This window comes from Cricetulus griseus, chromosome 2, assembly GCF_003668045.3.
Source record: "Cricetulus griseus strain 17A/GY chromosome 2, alternate assembly CriGri-PICRH-1.0, whole genome shotgun sequence".
Classification (NCBI taxonomy): Eukaryota; Metazoa; Chordata; class Mammalia; order Rodentia; family Cricetidae; genus Cricetulus; species Cricetulus griseus.
The window spans coordinates 36,718,896-36,739,919 of NC_048595.1; the positions used below are offsets into that span (position 1 = coordinate 36,718,896).

Genomic DNA, 21,024 nt, shown 5'->3' on the forward strand with positions numbered 1-21,024 from the left:
CAGCTCTGGGTTCTTTCCACAGCCCTTTGGTGGCGTGTTTTATACTTGTTGGCCCACACATAGCTGTGGATGGTCAGGATGATGATTTCTGCCTACTGTATAATTCTGATGAGTAGAAATAATACTGGAATATTTTACACTACTCAGACTGACATATTCTCAGTCACAAAGACAGACTTTTACAGGACAGCAGCTTACTGTAGATTTCAGAGCAAATTCAAAGCAGGCTTCTTGCCTCTAGATACAAAATATCTGGCTGCCCCTAGAGACAAATACATGAGGTCATTTTCTTAGGTATTGTTTTACTGATTCAAGGTCAGAATAGAAGCAACCTTAGTAAGCATAACTCCCTGCAGCAATGGACTTTTCTGTATGGATTTCCCAATCCCAAGGTTTAGCCAGTTGTTTACTTTCTGGGAATCCTTACCAACTTACAGCAATGTGCATGTGTCAATGTGACACTACTAGCCTAAGAGAAGCTACTTGACATACCTTGTGTTATGAGAATGGGTCAGGCCCTGAAAATGTAACTATAATTGTCCAGAGTTTGGCTGTGAGAGTAGCAAAGGCGGTGTGGAGAGGAACAGCTGTGTAGAGCTAAGTGAGTGCTGCTGCAGAACATGGAGTGTGTGTGTGTGTGTGTGTGTGTGTGTGTGTGTGTGTGTGTCTTGAGTGAGAGATGGAGAATAAGAAGCATGAGAGGGGGCAGGAGAGATGGCTCACAGGTTAAGAGCACTGTCTGTTCTTCCAAAGGTCCCGAGTTCAATTCCCAGCAAACACATGGTGACTCACAACCATCTGTAATGAGATCTGGTGCCCTCTTCTGACCTGCAAGCAGAATATAATAAATAAATAATATTAAAAACAACCATAATGTTAAAAAAGAAGCATGATAGAAGTGTGAGGGGTGAGTGGATGAAAGAGTGAGTGAATGATGTAAAAGAAGTATGTGTGAGAGGGTGTGTATGTAAAGAGAATTATGTAACAGCATGCATGTAATGAGATACTATAACTGAATATAGAGCTATGTAACTGAGCAGGAGATAGATGTATGTATGTAAAGAGAGATGGGGAAAAGAAACTATTTAAGTTGAAGTAAAAGAGGAGGTTACCATCAGGAAAGCATTTGCATGTCCCTTTTTTCCCTGGGTTACCAGCAGAAAGCATGTATTTCTTTTTTCTCCCCTCACAGATAGAAAAGCTTAGCAACCCTCAGTTAAGGATTTTTCTAACCCTCCTCTACTCTGAGGTCATCTCTTTATTTTCCTGGAGCAGATCTGGGAGCTGGCCTCCATGCTCTTCACCTTCAGAGCACAGCACTAGAACGGAAATTGATAGTTTCTGAGGTCCCCCGGGGACAAGGCTACTGAAGGATCACAAGGGTATAGTGTTGAGTACCTAGTAATGGATAAGGGACATGTATCAGTGTGTGGGGGCTGTGTGGGCCAGGCTCCTGTAGAGGTCATTATTTTCCCAGACAGGGTAATCTATGTAGTTCAGGAAGTCCTGGAGATCTCTTTGTAGACCAGGCTGGCTTGGAACTCATGTAGATCCACCTGTCTCTGACTCCCAAGTGATGGGACTAAAGGTTTGCACCACCATGCCCAGTCTCTTGAAGTTCTGATCAGACATAACATAGCATGCCTGGCAGCAGGAGTGCAGCACTCCTCACTGTGTACTCTGTCCCTGCACTGTTCCAGAGACAGACCTGACTGGGGTGGCAAGGGAATGAAGGAATGACAAACACATATACAGAGACACTGACACACAGAAACAGCTGGGACTGAGTGGGATGGGGTCTCTGATGGAGAAACTGAAGCTCTCCTTCCCAAGCTCAGTGTGTTTATTTACACAGTTGAATAAAGAGGCCCAGTTTTTCACACAGTTGGTCAAGGGGGTGGTTTTAGTTAATCATGGTAGTCAAGGCTTCTACAGGGGAGCATTCTTCAGGCTCTCCAGGGGGAGAAAGCTATGGTGGCCACTTTCTGCACACACTATCAATATCTGCTTATGGATCTGAGGAAGAATTTGCTATCCCCCTGAGACTCACCCAGGGAAGTGAAGCTTTGCCATTTTCCTACAGGTTTGAGGCTAGGGTCCTTGACATGGCCATGCCCATGTCAACAACACACATTACTCAATGCTTCTTTTATTCAGGGCCTTTTCCACTCCTCACAGTTATCTGAAGACCATGCAGGGGCTAAGTTATAATAGGCTTAGATAGGAGACCAGTTAATCTTAATGAGCTGCACACTATTTCTTCATGGAGACTTTATCACTGAATTGATCAGGGTGGGCTGCCCAGTTTCTTCTAGGGCTTCCGGTGTGAGGGAAGGGCCTCTAAGTTGTTTCCTATGGCCTTGGTAGGGCAGGTTGCTTTGTGGAAATTTAGGAAGTTGATTGGTGCTGATTGGCTACACCATCGGATTCTTCGGAAAGGGTGGTGCTCAAGATGGTGTCATGCAGGAGAAGGTTGAGTTAAAGCTGCAGTGTAAGAATACCTGACAGCGCTGCAAACTGTGTTCTGGCTTCTCTAAGAGCAAACATTTTAGATGCTTGTGTGTTGAACAGGAACTGATGGACACCTTCAACATATTGCATTCACTCTGGTGTAAAGCTTAAGTTTGATCTCCTGTGAGGAACTGTAACAATAGCTATCGTGTCCATCATTTCCTTCTTTACAGAGACATCTCAGGTCTCTGGGCTCTGTGCAATGTTTATTACTACCTTCATGCACTATTCTAGTGGAAAAATACTTGATTTTTCTTGGTTTTGGCCCTTGTTATAGAGGGGAACATGGCAGATACATATAGTCAGCTGTTTTGCTGGTGACTTTCCACTGAACACATACTGTGTGCTAGGCAGGGTGGTGGGGATTGTGCAGACAACAAGAAAAACAGACACCAACCTTGACTTAAAAGACCTCAATCTAGTTGACCAGATGTCAATAAGTATGGTTAGTTGTACCCTTGACCTAATGTCAGTGATGAGAAACTGATAACAGTGAGGCAAAGTGATACTGTAAAAAGGAAATCAATTGTTGAGAGTTCATGGTGGTATTGGTCACCTTCCCTATTGGACTACAAGACTGCCTCCCCCAAAGCTGCTGACATGCTCCCAAACATTCTCTCCTCTGCCTCTCCTAATGACAAGGCATTCATTTCTCAATCACCAGTGCCAAAGGTCCTTTCTGTCTCTCCTAAACCTTGTGCTCTGTGAAAAACTAGAGCAAAGGGGAATGCAACAATTTACACTCCTATCTCAATGAACTTTATCCCAGTTTCTTGCCTACTTTTTCCCGTCTACATTGTGCTATTCCTCTTTGACCTTGGACTCTTGGACTGTGACCTTTTCCCTCTTTTGCCCAAGGACCTATTTTGGTTTTAGCCCTAAAATAAGGTAATAGTTTGGAAAGAGTTTAGGAGTTTGAGTCTGTCAGTTACAATTAAGTGTCTTTTTTTCTTTAACATTATTTATGAGTTGAGAATTTTATACACTGTATTTTGATCATATTCATCCCCTTTCCCAATTCCTCACAGATCCAAGCCCCACTTTCCTACATGCTCAACTCTGTCCTGTCAAGTCCAGTTTGTCTGCCCATGTACTCCCGGGTGTGTGGCCATTCCCTGGAGCATGGTCAGCCTACCAGGGCTTGACCCTGTTCTCTACATCTTTGCCAGAAATTATTTTCAGTTATTTTCTTGGCCTTAGTCGTACTTCTGGAATTAAAAAGTCTCAACAATAGCATTTCTTTAATTTCTAGGAATCTTGAACACTCTTTTTTTCCCTAAAAATTAGAAGCAATCTTCTTTTACATATCAATACCTTCCTTCCCTCACTGTCCCATCCTCCCATGTCCTCACTGACCCCCCCAACCCACTCCCCCACCCACTCCCCAAGGATAGTGAGTCCTTCAAAGGGGGATAATTAAAGTCTGTCGCATCATTTGGGGGAGGGTCTAGGCCCTCTCGTGTATCTGGGCTGCAGTAGTACCCCTTCATAGGGAATGATCTCCCAAAGTTTGTGCACTAGGGATGAACACTGGGCTCAACTGTTAGAGGTCCCATAGACTGCCCAGGTCTCCTAGCTGATACTCACATTCAAAAGACATTTTCTATAAATTTTATTTCTTCTTTTGAGATCCATAGCCTATTTTAAAATTATTTTTTGAAATTATAGTATAATTACATCATCTCCCTTTCCTTTTCTTTCTCCTTTCTACAAATTCTCTTGCTCTCTTTCAAATTCAACTCTTTTTCTTTAATTGTTGTTACACACAATATACAGATGTGTGTATTATATATATATATATATTATATATATGTGTGTGTGTGTGTGTGTGTGTGTGTGTGTGTGTGTGTGTGTGTGTGTGTGACCCTAAATACATAAACACCTGATTGGTTTATATAATACCACTTGTATGTATGCTTTGGGGCTGACTATTTGTTATTGGATACTTAGTTTATGTGCTTCTCCCTATTCTCAGCATTCCTTAGCTGCCTGTAGTTCTTTGTATAGGGTTGAGTCCTCATGAGCTTTGCCCTTCTATGTTAGCAAGTCTTTTAGTGTTAACCTTGGACAACTTACTACTTCCAATTTGCTAAACCAATACAATTTCTAACTGTATTGTAAATTCCTTTCCTTATACTCATAGACCAATGTCTCCTCCTCCTTCTCCTCCTCCTCCTCCTCTTCTTCTTCTCTTTCTCCTCCTCCCCTTCCTCCTCATTTTGTTTTCTTCTTTCATTCTCTCCTCCTATTGTTTTGACTTTATTCCTATTCCTCCTCCTGTTCCTTTTCTTCTTATTTTATAATAGACAGATATTCTTGTGAAAATGCAGGGAATAAGTGATAATGGGGTGCTTAGCCCCCTTTGGTACATATACAACACAATCTACATAGCTAAGGATTAGGGAACATCATAGGAGTGGTGGTGATGAAAAGATTATAAGGGTCAGAAGACCAGATGCCTGCTGGTAGAGAGTGTTTTCTAGACATGGAGGGACATTGTGTCCATAAAATATCAACAATATAGTAAACCAAACCAGACCTGTACAGGCACAACAACAGTCAACATACCAACATGAATGTGGAAAACATCACAAGAATTCACCCTTTGGTGAAGAGTTTTAGGCAATAAATGGTTGCTGATGAAGGGAGAATTGATTTTATCTGGGGATGACCACTGGAGAGGTAAAGTCATCAGCTCTAAATGCATGCACAAACTCAAAATATACTCATAGAAGATCTTGAATTTGAGAGAGACTATGAGGCAGGACATGGTAGGAGTTGGAAATGGATCAGGAGGTGTGGAAAGGATATAAATACAGTACTCACACATAAAATTTTTTAAAAAAAGAGAAACAAAAATTTTAAATAAAAAGAAGCCCTAAGGTCTTCTTTGAAATTAGGCCCATTTAGCAAGTAAGTTGTAGGATCAGGAACTAAATAAAATTTCATATACTTTCTTTCAAAACAATATACAGCTTTTTAAAAAATAAATATCTTGTACTATAGATATTTATATATAACATAGAAAATAGTCATTTGCTCTCCAAGGATCACCTTGCTGATTAGAGGTACAGCCAATATTCTAAACCAGGTAGTCTGGTTGGGGTTTTTTTTTGTTAACTAGTGATATAAGAAAGTGATTGTTGAGCGTTTTGTCCATATGGCACCCCAGGAGGCATTTCATATTTCCTTTAATATTTACGAATAGCAAAAAATCTCACAGATTATCTATGTTGGAACAAAACTTCAGGGGACCTCTTGTGAGGTGTAGGTCCAGCTTTGTTGTTAGATAAGGATGTGTTGTCTTTTCAGTGATTTTCATGAGGGATTTGGAAGGGTATAAATCAAGCTTAAAAGAAAGCAAAATATATAGCCACATGTATAAGATTAGCTTAATTCTATTTATTTTCAAGATAGGGTTTTGCTGTGTAGTCTTGGCTGTCTTGGAACTCTTTCTGTAGACCAGGCTGGCTCAAACTCAGAGATCTGCCTGCTTATGTTGTGGAATAAACTTTTTGTACACTGTGATGATGTGTCTTTGGTAAGGCACCTTCTGATTGGTTTAATAAAGAGCTGAATGGCCAATAGATAGGCGAGAGATGATAAGCAGGCTTTCTGGGGAGAGAGAGGACTCTGGGAAGAAGAAAGCAAGGCAGAGATGCCAGTGAGACATGCAGGGAGACAGAATGGAGCAAAGGTAATGAGCCACAAGGCATATGGAAGGATGTAGATGAATAAAAACAGTTTAATTTGAGTTATAAGAACTAGTTGGGAACAAGCCTAAGCTAAGGCCAAGTTTTCATTATTGATAATAAGTCTCTATTTGCCAACTGGTGGTCCCCACAAGAAAGACTGACTCTATGCTTCTGCCTCCAGCGTGCTGGGATTAAAGATGTGCTTGGCCACATGCACCTGTTTTTTTTTTTTTTTTTTTTTTTCCAGACAGGGTTTCTCTGTGGCTTTGGAGGCTGTCCTAGAACTAGTTCTTGTAGACCAGGCTGGCCTAGAGCTCACAGAGATAAGCCTGCCTCTGCCTCCCACATGTTGGCTTGCCACCACATCCTTGGTTTTGTTTTTGATTAGCTTAATTCTTATAAAAATTGTCCTGGTAGCATCAAGATTTATTAACATATGAACAGTTTCCCATCAAACTGGTGTCCAGGCAGTCCAAATAATGATCCTAAGAGGTTGTGACTAGTTATTCATGTCTGGGTATTTTCTGCAGGATGGATCAGAGACTCTTTAATGCTCATTAACAATGTCCAATATTGACTGATTTGGAATATGATAAAGGAGACCTGAGTAAGCTTTTTTGGCGTGGGGGTGAGTACTGGGTATTTGAATGTTGGACTTGAGTATATTAGGCAAGTGCTCTACTACTGAGCTTTTGCTCTAACCCTAAGTAAGATGTTGAAGTGGTTGACAGTTGTTGAAGTGGTTGACTGTCTTAAATAGGCAAGGTTCTGTTTGTGGTAGCATAGTTTAAAAAGAAATAATATTTTTCTTTTTTATGTACTTAATGGTTCTGCGCATTCCCACAGTGACATCGTGAACTATGGAGGCTATGAATGGACTACTCCAGACACAGTTTGTTTCCTATTTTATGTTCATTTTTGTGCTTTGCAGTAGTGAGGGTTGAATCTAGAGCCTCATCAAGGCTAGGAAAGTACTCTATCACTGAGCTACATTTCTAGTCTTCTCTTGATTTTTGACTTTGAGGCTGGGCTTCATTAAATTGCCCAGGCTGCACTTGAAGTCACACTTTAGCCCAGGCATGCCTTGTACTTTTGATCCTATTTCTTCAGCCTCCTGATAGGCTGGGACCACCACCCTGTGTCTCTCTCTGCTGTTTTCTTCTCTTTTTAAAAACAATTAATTTTGGATATCAGCCCTCTGTCAGATGTGGGGTTGGTGAATATATTTTCCCATTCTGTAGGCTTCTGTTTTATCTTGTTGACTGTGTCCTTTGCCTTACTGAAGCTTCTCAGTTTCAGGAGGTCCCATTTATTAATTGTCAAGCTCAGTGTCTGTGCTACTTGAATTATGTTCATGAAGTAATCTCCTGTACCAATTGTTCAAGGGTACCTCCCACTTTCTCTTCTAAGAGCTTCAGTGTGGCTGGATTTATGTTGAGGTCTTTGATTCATTTGGACTTAAGTTTTGTGCATGGTGATAGATAAAGATCTATCTGTAGTCTTCTTTATGTCAGCATCCAGTTATGCCAGCACCATTTGTTGAAGATGCTTTATTTTTTCATTTTAGAAACCATCTTATTTTACATATCAATCCCCCCATTCCCTGGCCCTCCCATTCCCCCCTCAACCCTTCAACCCACCCCCACTCACTCCCCAAGGATAGTGAGGCCCTCCATGGGGAACAATCAAACTCTATAACATCATTTGGGGGAAGTCCTAGTCCCTCTTTAGTGTATCCAGGCTGCAATAGTATTCCTCTGATGGGGGAAATACTTCTGTGTATGTTTATAAATAAAGTACTTGCTTGGCCAATGAGACAGCAGGTTAGGCTGGACTAGGAGTCAAAGAGGATTCTGGGAAATGTAGTAGAGAAGTGATGTTCCAGACAGGAAGTGACATAGCAAGGAGACTCATATTTAAGAAGAGGAAAAAGGAAGTGTCGCTCTCTTTCCCCTCGGCTCCTGCTCCAGCGGCACGATGTGATCCACCAGCTAGGAGGGACGCCAATAAGGTGTCCGATAAGATAAGTCTTATAAAATATATAGATGTATGATAATTGAGACTGAGCTAACAGATGAGAATCCTAGTCATTGGCCAAGCAGCATTGTAACTAATACAAGTCTCTCTGTGTATTCATTTGGGCCTAACTTGGGCAGGCGTAAAGCTTACACATGGCAGTGGGGCTCAGCGGCTTTTGGCAGAAAGATTTATCATAACATTCCTCCATAGGAAATGGTCTCCCAAAGTACATTTGTGCACTAGGGATAAAAACTGGCTCCACTGTTAGAGGTCCCATTGACTGCCCAGGCCTTCTAGCTGGCACCCACATTCAGAGGGCTTAGTTTGGTCCAATGCTGGTTCCCCAGCTTTACGACTGGTGTCCCCATGCTCTCATGAGGTCAGGCCAACTGTTTCTGCGGATTTCTCCAGCATGGTCTTGGCTTCTTTGCTCAGCTCTCCTCCCTCTCCACAACTAGATTCCAGGAGTATGGCTCAGTGTTTAGCTGTGAGTGCCTGCTTCTGCTTCCATCAGCTATGGGATGAAGGCTCTAGGAACCACAACCAAGGTAGTCATCAGTCTCATTATAGGGGGAGGGCATCAAAGTCAGTCTCTCCATCACTGCCTAGATTCTTTTTTGGAGTCATCCCTGTGGATCTCTGAACATTTCCCCAGTGTCAGACCTCTCTCCAAACATATGCTTGCTCTCTCTATCAAGGCATCTTCTTTCTTGTCCTCCTCTATTCCTCCCATGTCTCAGTCCTCCTGATCTCCCCTGCCCTCCTTCTCCCTCCCCTTCCCCTCTTCTCCCCCTTCCCCGTGCTCCCAATTTGCTCAGGGGTTCTTGTCCCCCTTCCTTCTTCAGGGGACCATGTGTTCTTCTCTTGGGGTCCTCCTTGTTTCCTAGTTTCTCTGATGGTGTGGATTGTAGGCTGGTAATCCTTTGCTCTATGTGTAATATCCATATATGAGTGAGTACATGCCCTGCTTGTCTCTCTGTGATTGGTTACCTCACTCAGGATGTTTTCTTTCCATTCCATCCATTTGCCTGCGAATTTCAAGATATTTTTCTTTGTATAATTTTAGCTTCTTTCAAAAATCAGGTGTTTGTAGGTGTGTGGGTTAATATTTGGATCTTCAATTTGATTCCATTGGTCTACCTGTCTTTTTTGTGCCAATACCACATTATTTTCAGGACTATGTCTCTATACTAGAGCTTGAAGTCAGGGATAGTGATGCCTCCAGAAGTTCCTTTATTGTACAGGAAGAAGCTAGTCACTAAAACACCAAACAATCCAATTAAAAAGTAGAGTACAGAACTAAATAGAGAATTCTCAATAGAGGAATCTAAAATGGCTGAAAGACACTTAAGAAAGTGCTCAACATCATTATTTATCAGGGAAATGTAAATCAAAACAACTCTGAGATACCATCTTGCTCCTTTCAGAATAGCTAAAATCAAAAACACTGAGAGTTTATGTTGGAGAGCATGTGGAGAAAGAGGAACACTCCTCCATTGCTAGTGGGAGTGCAAAGTTGTATGGCCACTTTGGAAATCAGTATGGTGGTTTCTCAGGAAAATGGGAATCAGTCTACCTCAAGATCTAGCAATTCCTCTCTGAGCATACACTCAAAGGATATACATTCATAAAACAAGGACATATGTTCAACTATGTTCACAGCAGCATTGTTTGTAATAACCAGAACCTGGAAGCAACCTAGATGCCCCTCAACTGAAGAATGGATAGAGAAAATGTGGTACATTTATACAATGGAGTACTACTCAGCACGGAAAAAAAACAATGGAATCTTGAAATTCACAGGCAAATGGATGGAACTAGAAGAAACTGTCCTGCGTGAGGTAACCCAACCACAAAAAGACAAACATGGTATGTACTCCCTGATATATGTACACTGATATATAAATTTTACAATCCACACCATCAGAAGAGCTAGGAAACAAGGAGGACCCCAAGAGAAGAATGCATGGTCCTCCAGAGAAGGGGAAGAGGACAGGATCTCCTGAGTTAATTGGGATCATGGGGGTATGGGAGAGGGAGCTGGCAGAAGGAGAAGTGGAGAAGAGGGGAGAGGAGGAAATGGGGGAACAAGAAGGTAGAGTCTGTATAGTGGGAAATTACCAATATGGAGTCCAGTAGAAATACAAGGGTATTTAATAGGGAAAAGCCTTACTTACAGAGCTACCTAGCCAGCCTGCATGGCAGCAGTCTGTACGCAAGCCGAAAGGGGGTGAAAACTGAAAGCAGAAACTCAGCCAACTGAAACTCTTACTCTACATCACCCTTGCAGGCGTGGTCAGGCAGACCTGTAGCTATCCCCTAAGCAGGCGTGGCTACAGGTTCCCCTACAATTCCCCTTTTAGTCTAAAAGAGAATTAAAACTTAACAGTGTAAAGTATCCAAAATTAGCAATCATAAAGGTGAAATATAAGAAGATACAACAATCTTCTTATGTCACATCCTAACTATCTATTTTAACTAAACCCTAAAGTCATCTGAAAGAGGTGTCCAAGCCTGAACACTTCCTTCCAATCCCAACCATAAACAATAGGAAGCTATCCCTACTAGGCATATACACTATCCTAAGTGACAACAATGGGGAAAGGGGGTGTAGCATCCTCCAAGTTACTTCCTGCTGAAATGGGATGATGATAGCCTTGTGGGGTCCTGTAGGAAGAAAATGTTAGTATAGTGAAAGTCTTGAATGGATTGTATCCAGTCCATGTTAGATGGGATTCGCTTGATTGAAGATCTTGCTTGAAATCCTCAACTTGATTAAGTTAGTACCTGAACCTCTGGCCGGAGTGTCAGTTGAAATGGAGCAAGTTGGATCCAGTGCAGTCGAGGAGGTGTGACCCATTTTCTTTCCAGGGTGTCCAGGGATTGCTGTCAGGCAGGTCTTCATTGGTTGTGTGGGACTCAAACATAAACAGTTAGCAGAGAAATGTTTGCTTGTGTATGTACACATGCTGGGGAATGCATCCATGAGAGCATAACAATTATGAGAGGGTGTACACCTTGAGAGAAAGATCCAAGAAAAGACAAAGACAGTCCCCAAATTCTTCTTTTATTCTGTATTACATCAATTGGTTTCTTGATTCAATACAAAAACTCTAAAGTTTAGTTAAATAACGTGCTTGGATTTTAGAGGAGGAAAGCCAAATCTACCTCTAAATCCAGCATTGGTTTAGTTGAATAGGGACTAGGAAATAAAGAGAAATAGAGTTCTCTGAGAGACATCTGTAAAGTTTACCATATGGCATGTTATCGTAACAAGTCTGGGCAAGACTAGAGGAGAGCAGGATGAGAGATACCATAATAGCGGGAGCCATTATAGGTTCGAGGGGAGATCTGGCACTAGGCAGGTTTCCAGAGATCTACAAGGATGACACAAACTGGCAATCCAAGCAATAGTGGAGAAGCTACCCTGAATGCCTTCCCCTATAATGAGACTGATGATTGCCATATATGCTATCCTAGAGCCTTCATCCAGTGGCTGATGGAAGCAGAGGCAGACACCCACAGCTAAACACTGAACAGAAACTCTGGAATCCAGTTGCAGAGGGGGAGGAGTGAGGAGCAAAGGGAACAAGACCCAGCTGGTGAAATCCATAGGAACAGCTGACCTGAACAAGGGGGAGCACATGGACCCCAAATTGATGTCTGGGAGGCCAGCATGGGACTGATCTAGACCCCTGAATGTAGACGTCAGTGAGGAGACCTTGGCACTCTATCGGGCCTCTGGTAGTAGATAAGTATTTATCCCTGGAGTAAGAAAGGTCTTTGGGAGCACATTCCAAGGGGACGGATGCTCTCTTAGCCTGGACACACTGGGGAGGGCCCAGGCCCTGCCCAGGATGATATGACAGACTTTGGGGATCCCCCATTAAGGGCTTTACCCTCCCTAGGGAGCAGAGGGAGGATGGAGTAGGAGGTTAGTGGAGGATAGGGGAGGAGGGGAGGGAGAGGGAGAGGGAGAAGGGATTGACATGTGAAGCAGGCTTGTTTCTAATTTGAAGTAATAAAAAATACTTTCTTGGAAAAAATAAGGCATTAAAAAAACCAAAAGAAAAGTTTTGGTAATTCTTTGTTGAAATACGATTTTTAATGAAAAATGCTAATTTAGAATGCAAATAGGTACTTGGGCCTTTAAAGATCAGATCAGTACCAATGGATGAATGGATCTTGCATACAGCCAATGTTGGTTCTTTTGACTATAAAACTGGCTGTGTAGAAGCGATTTCCAAAGCTATGAGGAGACATCAGAATTCCAAATGTTTTAATTGTGGTAGAATAGGCCATCTGGAAAGAAATTGTTCACAGAGCATTATTAGAAATAATACTTATTCTGGGAATGATCCAAAAAGAAGGCCCCAATCTTCTGGATTATGTAGAAGATGTGGCAAAGGCCAACATTGGCCAATGAAAGTAGATCAGCAAGAGATGAAAAAGGCAACCTTTTAGCATCTGGAAACTCCTTGTGAGGAGCTTCTTGCTGGCCCCCATGTAGAAATCGGTGTAGTCATTCACTGTTACTTTGGAGGACAGTCCTCTCTCCAAAACAATTAGGAAATCCAGTGCCTATTGTGAAAAACCACACTTCTCCAGATAATAGAATAGCTTTGGAGGATGAATCAAAAATTCAAGGAGGAAACAGGAAATGTATATTTTGTCAGACTTCTATAAATATCCAAAGACCAAAACTAAGAGTGCAAATAAATAATGTTATACTAGAAGGATTACTGGACACAGGTGGCGATGTCACCATTATCACTCCAGAATCTTGGCATCCAAGTTGGCCTCTTCAGGAAGTAGATGTTAAATTCTTAGGGATTGAAACCCTATCTTGGGTAAACAAAGCACGAGATGGTTTGAATGTATAGGGCCAGAAGGACAAAGAGGAAGGCTGAGACCATATGTGGGTAATATATAGCAATAAATATATGGGGTTGTGATGTTACAGGAATGGAATACCCAGATTAACATTCCTTCAGTATCAGAAATGAACCATAAAACAACTCATGTTTGTGGAAAAAATATTATAAAGCACTATAAAAAAAAACAGTCTTCGATTATCCAGGCTGCACAAAACTAGAATATAACTAGTGTTGAACTTACAGAGGACCAAAAGCCCTAGCCTTAAAATGGCTAACTGCCATTTCTGACTGGATGAAGTAATGGCCTATGACCTCTGAGGAGCTAGAGGCTCTAAAACAGCTGCTGTACATATTGAAGAATCTATAAGCCCTTAGAATCCTCCTGTATTTGTTATTATAAAGAAATGTAGAAAATGAGAAAGCTTACAGACCTGAGAGCCATTAATAAAGTAATTCAGCCAATGGGCTCTCTACAGGCTGGAATACTCTTGCCTTCTCTGATACCTAAAGAATGACCTACTATAGTTAGTGACTTAAAAGACTGTTTATTCACTATACAAGAGAAAGACAGGGAAATTTTTGCCTTCTTGGTGCCTACTTACAATAATTCTCAGCTGGTGAAGAGATACCAATGGAAGATCCTCCCACAGGGAATGTGAAATAGCCCCATCATGTGCCAATATTTTCTACAAAAGCCATTGGAAATAATTTGTGTACAATTTCCACAATCCACAATTTACGATCATATGAGTGATATTTTATTAGCTGATCCAAAGACAGAGACATTAAAAATTTTCAAGGAAGTAAAGAAAGTTTTACCTCACTGGGGACTATGAATTGCTCTTGAAAAAATACAGAGAGCAGATTCTATTAATTACTTAAGATATAAAATAGATCACAAAAAATTAAACCACAAAAAGTACAAATCAGGTAAGGCAGGATATAAATCAGGAGATATAAGTAAAGTGGTTCAAAGCCCTTATAACTCTGTGCAAAAGATATAATTATATGCCATTCTTATGGTACTAATGGACTTTACAGAATCTCTCAATATAGTTACTGACTCTCAACATGCAGAGAGTTGTCTTACACATGGAAAATGATGAATTTATTCCTAATAATACAGAATTAACTTTGTTATTTATACAATTACAGTTAATAATCAGGAATAGGAATCATCCTATATATATTGATTGATTAATAGGAGTCTGCTGGAGGTCTCAGTATTTTTTAAAAAAACACCCTGTGAATAGCAAAGGTTTAATAAAAGAATTTTTCCATCACTTGGCAACAAGCCAAGGAAATTGTAAAAAAAATGCCCTCCATGTTCCTTCTATACAACCAAACTCCTTTATCTGTGGGAAGTAACCCTAAATGTATGCATAGAAATGAAATTTGGCAAATAGATGTGCTTCATTTTGCAGAATTTGGAAAATCAAAATATGCACACAATACAATAGACACATATTCAGAATTCTGATTGGCAACTGCTTTGAGCTCTGAAAGCAGTTGCCAATTGGAACTTGCCCAGTTCCAACTGGAACTCTAGGTCTTAGCTAACATTGGTTGCCCCTTAATGTTTGTGAGACCTTTGATGACTGTCCAGGTAGCCAACTGTTTCTGTCATTTCTTGCATCTTTGGGAAGTCACCTGCTTGCACTTCCTGCTTACCCTAACAAAGTTATTTTTCTTTTCAGGTCTTTGATGAAGTTGAAGACTATGTAGTCACAGCTAACATCCTCTCTTAGCTAGAGCATATTAGGTACAAGACTTATGCTTTCCAGAATAGGACAGCTATTGGGGTAATCTTTGTTATATGCCATTACCTTTGACCTGGACATTTAGTATGTTTCTTGCTTAATGTTGCTCTTACTGGTTGTAGGTCTGAATTCATGTATGTTTTACCTTTCTTTCTCCTGGGCTATACTTGATATCTGTTGTCATTATATATGGTTTTTGTATCAGGTTTAAAACCCTCATATTTATACAAAAATGGGAAATGTAGTGTCATCTTGTTCCACCAATACACTTGTGGTAATGGTCTTCTGTGTGTGGATGTGATCCCTTATAAGGAAGAGGAGGGGCCTCACTAGGGCTTTCTCTTGGTTGTAGTCTGAGAGTCCTGCATCACAGGCCCTGTGCCTCCAGGGGCAGAAGACTGTAGTGGTTATTTTCCTTCATTGTGTGAGTGCTCCCCAAATGAATATATGTTATTCTTTTTTTGGGTGTTCATGGACTTCCTTTAACCCTCCTTCAGATGAAAGTCATGCTGACTGTGGTGAGAGGATCTCCAGTAAATTTTAATTTGTGTTTCCCTGATGGCTGAGGATGCTGGACACCTTTTCACATGTTTCCTAGCCACCTGTATTTATTCTTCTGAGAGCCATCTACTCAATTCATTAGTCCATTTGTTGTTTGTTTATTTTTGTGTTTAATTTTTGTAGTTCTGTATATGCCCTGTCTAATGCATAATTAGTAAAGACTTTTCCCATTCTGAAGATTATTTCAGTTCCCTTGTGATGCTTAAGCTATTTAAATTAGTGTGGTGACATTGTCATCTTAGAGAGGTTTCTTCCTGTGCTACTGAAGTTCTTTTCAGAATATCCTTTCTTGTGCCTATATTTTGAAGTATTTTCTCTTAGCGGTTTCAAGGTTTCAGTTCCCATACTGAGGTCTGAGTTTGTTTTTGTGCATGGTAGGAGATAAGGGCCTAGTTTCATTCTTCTAAATGTGGGCATCCATTTTTTCCAAGTTAGGTAGGTGGCTGAATCAATGTAGGTTTTTCCCCCGAGTCTATGATTCTACTTCATTGGTTTTGTATCTGTTTTTGTGACAGTACCATGCTATTTTTGTTATTATGGTTCTGATCTGTAATTTGAGGTCCAGTATTGTGATATCTCCAGAATTTATTTTTCCTAAAGATTGCTTTGACATTTTTGAGTCTTTTGTGCATGCATAATGGATTTTAGGATTACTTTTTCTAGTTCTATAGAGAGGGTCATTGAGATTTTGATGCAGATTATATTGGATCTGTAGATTATTTCCAGTAATATAGTCATTTTCAAAATAGACATTCTACCAATCCATGAATGCAATTCTATCTTCTCCAGTTTCATTTTTCAGTGTCATAAAGTTTTCATTATAGAGGTCTTTTCACTTCCTTGGATAGGTTTATTCCTAATTATTTGTTTTAAATTTTAAATTGTTTAATTTGTATTGTTGTTTTACCTGCCTTCTTCCCAGCATCCTCTCTGCCCAGAAAGACTCAGAACAATCAGGATGGACACTATAGAGATGAGATAATAAAGCCACAAAGCAGAAAGTGAGTTGATAGAAATGGTTTAATTTAAGTTATAAGAGCTAGTTAGAAACAAGCTTAAGCTATTGGCCACCTTTCACAATAATAATAAGTCTCTGTGTCATTATTGGGGAGCTGACGGTCCTGACAAAAAACCCCACCCACTACACAATTTTGCATCCATTTTCATCATGGGAATTAGTTTATAGTTTTCTTTTGTGTGTGTGTATGTTTTTCATCCAGTTTTGACATTAGAGTAGTGCTGGCTTTGTTTAAGAGAAAGAGTTTGGTAGGTGTATTTCCTTTCCTATTTTAAGAAACAATTGGGGGAGTATCAGTGTTAGGTATTCTTTAAAGGTTTATAGAATTCACCTGTGAATCTAATGTCAGACTTTGCTTTGCTGTAAAAGCTAAACAGAAATATTTGTGTGTGTGTGTGTGTGTGTGTGTGTGTGTGTATGACATACCAGCCTCTTAGCCTCAATTTCACTGATTTCTGTCCTGTTATTATTTTTTGCTGTCTATTGCTTGCGGGTTTGAATTGCTCTTGGTTTTTGAAAACTTTGAGGTGCATCATTAGGGCATTTATTTCAGATTTTTCAGATATTTTAAATGTAAGCACCCAGAGGTATAAACTGCCTTGTAGCCCAAAGGTTCTGGTCATCTGCTCTTTCATTTTTATTTGGTTATTGGATATTTTTTGTTGTTATTTTGAGACAGGGTTTCTAGATACAGCTTTGGATCCTGTCCTGGAACTCACTGTGTAGACCAGGCTGGCCTTGAACTCACAGAGATCCCCTTGCCTCTGTCTCCCATGTGCTGGGATTAAAGGCATGTGCCACCACTGCCTATCTGGTTATTCGAACTTTTTGATTTCTTCTCTAATTTTTTCAATGACCCACTGTTCATTCAAAAGTATGTTGTTCATTTTCCATGTATTTATGTCATTTCTGTAGTTTTTCTTTCTGTTGATTTATAGTTTTGTCACACTGTGACCTAAAAAAACTTCAAGATCTTGTTTTTCACTCTTTTGTATTTGCTAAGATTTGATTTGTGGTCTATTTTAGATGAGGTTCCATGACCTGATGAGGAAAATGTGTAATCGGTTTATGTTGAATAGAATACTCTTTATGTATCTAGTATCCATTTGCTTTATGGTGTACTTTACTTTTGAATTCTGTTTTGTTTGAATGACTTCATCTAGATACAGACTGGGGGTCTGAGATCTCCCAATAATATTGCATTAGTATGTATGTGACATTTTATGTGCCTTAGTATTTGTTTTGTAAACTTTGATGTCTAAGCTGTGTGGCTTGGTCTGTTTGGGGGCCCCTGGCAGTTGGACCAGGATCTATCCCTGGTGCATAAGCTGCCTTTTGGAGCCCATTCACCATGGTGGGATGCCTTTCTTAAACTTGATGCAGGGGGAGAGGCTTGGTCCTGCCTCCACTGGATGTGCCAGGCTTTGTTGACTCCCCATGGGAAGTCCTTGCTCTTTCTGAGGAGTGGATGGGGTGTGAGGGAAACGTGGAGGAAAGTCAGAGGAGAGAAGGGAGATTAACTGTGGTTGGCTTGTAAAATGAATAGAAAATTTAAAAAACTGAAATTTGATCTCTAAACATTAAGTCCATATATATTTACAATTATACCTTTTGGGTCAGTTGTTCCCTTGTGGCCTTCTTTGTCTCTCCTCTTTAATTCTGGTAGAAGTCTACTTCATCAGACATCAGAGTAACTATACCAGCTTGTTCCTCAGTTTCCATTCACTGATAGATTCTTTTCTATTTTTGATCTCAGCTTATAGCATTATGATGAATAATATGTATTTCTTGGAAAAAATTGGTTGGATTTAGTTTTTAGTACAATTAGATTGCATTTCTTTATTGGTGAGTTGAGGTCACTCACATTTGGAATTATTACTGATTTCTGTAAGTTAGTTGACTGTTTTCTGGCTGGTTGGATTATGGTTTGTTCTTTACTTTCTTCTCTATTAGGATCAGGTGTTGGTTGCTTTACTGTGTTGGGTACCATGGATTTTCCTAGCTTTCCTTTATCTATTCCTTTCATGAAATTTCTTGTTTCTTATAATTGAAACTGTCTTCATTTCTTCTTTGTGTATAATATTTTCAAGTATCTTTTACAGTGCTGGTTTGGTGGCCATAAACTGTCTTGTTTTTTTTCTATTTCTACCTTTTCTCTCCAGGTTATGAGGTCATATTTTGCAAGAAACCCTTTGAAATCACAACCTAACATTTACCTATTTCAGTAACTTTGAGTTCAATAGTTCGGGGGGGGGGGACCATGCTGTCTTGCTTTGTCATGTTTCTAGCATTTCTTTGCTGTCATTTGCACATCTGTTAGTTTGGGGATTTCTCCTTTTTGAAATGGGGTCTTCACATTGAACACCTTGTTTTTGAAAGGTCAGTCCACAGCACCATTCAGTATCCCCCAGTGAGAAGAAAGCAAACTGCTTTAGCATCAGCCAAACTACACAAAATACACTTAAAATTGGGCACAAACCAATGACCACACTTGAAAATGGCAGTCCTGTAGAATGTGCTATAAAGATAAACATTATTTGGGTTAAGTATAGAAATAGCAAACTAATGAAATAAAGTAAGGAAACAGGAAAGGGAGAGAAATAGAGGAGAAGCAAAGTTAAAGGAAAAAAAGAAGAGTAAAGGATGTAATAGAGGGAAGAACAAGACAAAGTATAGGAAGACTAAGAAAGAGGATAAGGAAAAACAAAAGAATACTCTCATAAAGAAAAACCAAAATCCAAAAGGATAAATGTAAAAAAGGGAATAAAAAGCAAAAACATGAGTATTAGAAAACAAAAAACAAAAAGAGGCTAGAGAGATGGCTCCACAGTTAACAGCACTTGTTGCTTTTGCAGAAGAGCTAGGTTTGATTCCCAGCACCCACAGGGTGGTCTATGATCATTTATTATTCCAATTCCCAGGATAACTGACACTTCTTTCTAACATTCATGGCTAGCAGGCGTGAACATGGTGCACAGACATAAAGGCAGGTGAAACATTCATACAATACAATAAACAAACCTTTAATTAAAAAAAAAACACCCTGTAAGGTAAAGACAGAATATTACTCAATGTAGGAGTGGAATAAGGAAGGAAACACAGAGTTGGAGAATCCAAGAATTAAAAAAATATTGCCATCAAATAGAAAAATGTATAAACAAAATCAGACGATGAATGAAGGGGAATACTAAGAACATATTTTTTAAAAGCAAAAGATTTCTTCCTAGGATTTTCCAGACCACACCCCATCAGGGGGCTAATGCTTTAGTTGGAGTTTGTTTCTCAAGAGCTGTGAGAATGTGGTAGACAACTGCATACAGAATTGGAAGCAGCCAAGGTTACTGAAGAGTTTGGGTGGAAAGTAGATTCTGCTAGGGCCTTTTGGTGCATGATGTCATATAACTTCAGGGTTTCTCTATGTAGGCTTTTTATATGGCAGAAATGACCTGTATATTGGCAAGAGTGGGACATTAAACCACCCAATGTTACCATGTGGGAGCCAATTTTTGGTATTAGATCTGTTAATGAAATTTGGTGCCTCAGTGTTTGGTGCATATATGTCTAGTAGACTAAAATTTATATTAATTTACTTTCGACTTTCTTTTTTAGATTGGAAAGAAGAAATGAATCACTTCCAGTCATGCATTTTCCTGATGATTTTGAAAAATGATTTATTTAATGAGCATGGACATTTTGCTTCCATGTGTGTCTGCTTACCCCATGCACTTAGCATTTGCAGAAACAAGAAGGGCGTCAAATCCCCTGAAACTGAGGCTAAAGATGGTTCATCGTGAGCTGCTATATGAGTCCTGGGAATAAAACACAGGTCCCTGGAGGGCAACTGGTGTCAGTGAGCCGGATGACCCCATGCCCCAAGGTTCCCAGAGAAAGAGGGAAACCTGCCACCACAGCCTGCCCTGTCTGGCTGCTGAGAGGCATCGGAGCAGCTCCCATAGGCTCCCGCCGTCCCCGCATGCTTGTGGTTTGGACTCCTGCACTCCGGAGACGGCCTGCAGCCCTTGAGGGTTCTAGGGTTAGGATTCTGAGCTCTCACCGCCACAAGCCGCCTTCCTGTCTTCTGGAGACTAGTCAAAAAGTGGCAGAACCCCGGGTAGCTGGAGGTAGTGTTACGAACTTCCATGTAAACTTCACAAAAGCTTAAAAAGGGATCTTAGCAGCAAAAGATCAGAGACAAGCACAACTTCATGTTAGCAGCATTTTTGGGGGTGGTCTCTGTTTTGCTAGAGACAAGCAGAGACTTGAGTGGTTGCTTTAAGAGAGATTTCCTGACTCAGCAAAAGCAGAAAAAAATCGAAGACAGTGGCTAAGAAAGCCGTCACTTTAATTTTGGTGGTATTGTTTAACAGCTAAAAGACTGGTGGCCAGAAAAAGGTAAAGATTTACAGTAAAAACAGATCCAGATAAAGAAAAACCTCTAAAGGTTTACACTGTGTTTAAAAATATATGTAGGCTTGTGAGAGAAAAAATAACAGGAGGAAAAAGAATAGCAGGTTGTGGTGGCACACGCTAGTAGGATTTGCTGAAGGAAGTAGAGGCAGGCCGATTTCCACAGAGAAACCCTG

General features: G+C 40.3%; 1 long non-coding RNA gene across 2 annotated transcripts; it reads left to right on the plus strand.

The window, feature by feature from the left end:
• Positions 1-10,037: 10,037 nt before the first annotated feature.
• LOC100768488 lies at positions 10,038-20,624 on the plus strand. 2 transcript variants are annotated; one of them, XR_003482761.2, is made up of 3 exons: positions 10,038-10,094; positions 14,800-16,424; positions 20,051-20,624. It is a non-coding gene; the product is annotated as an uncharacterized LOC100768488 (long non-coding RNA). The 2 variants fall into 2 exon arrangements; XR_003482760.1 differs by lacking the exon at positions 10,038-10,094 and having other exon boundaries at positions 12,210-16,424.
• The last annotated feature ends 400 nt before the right edge of the window (positions 20,625-21,024 follow it).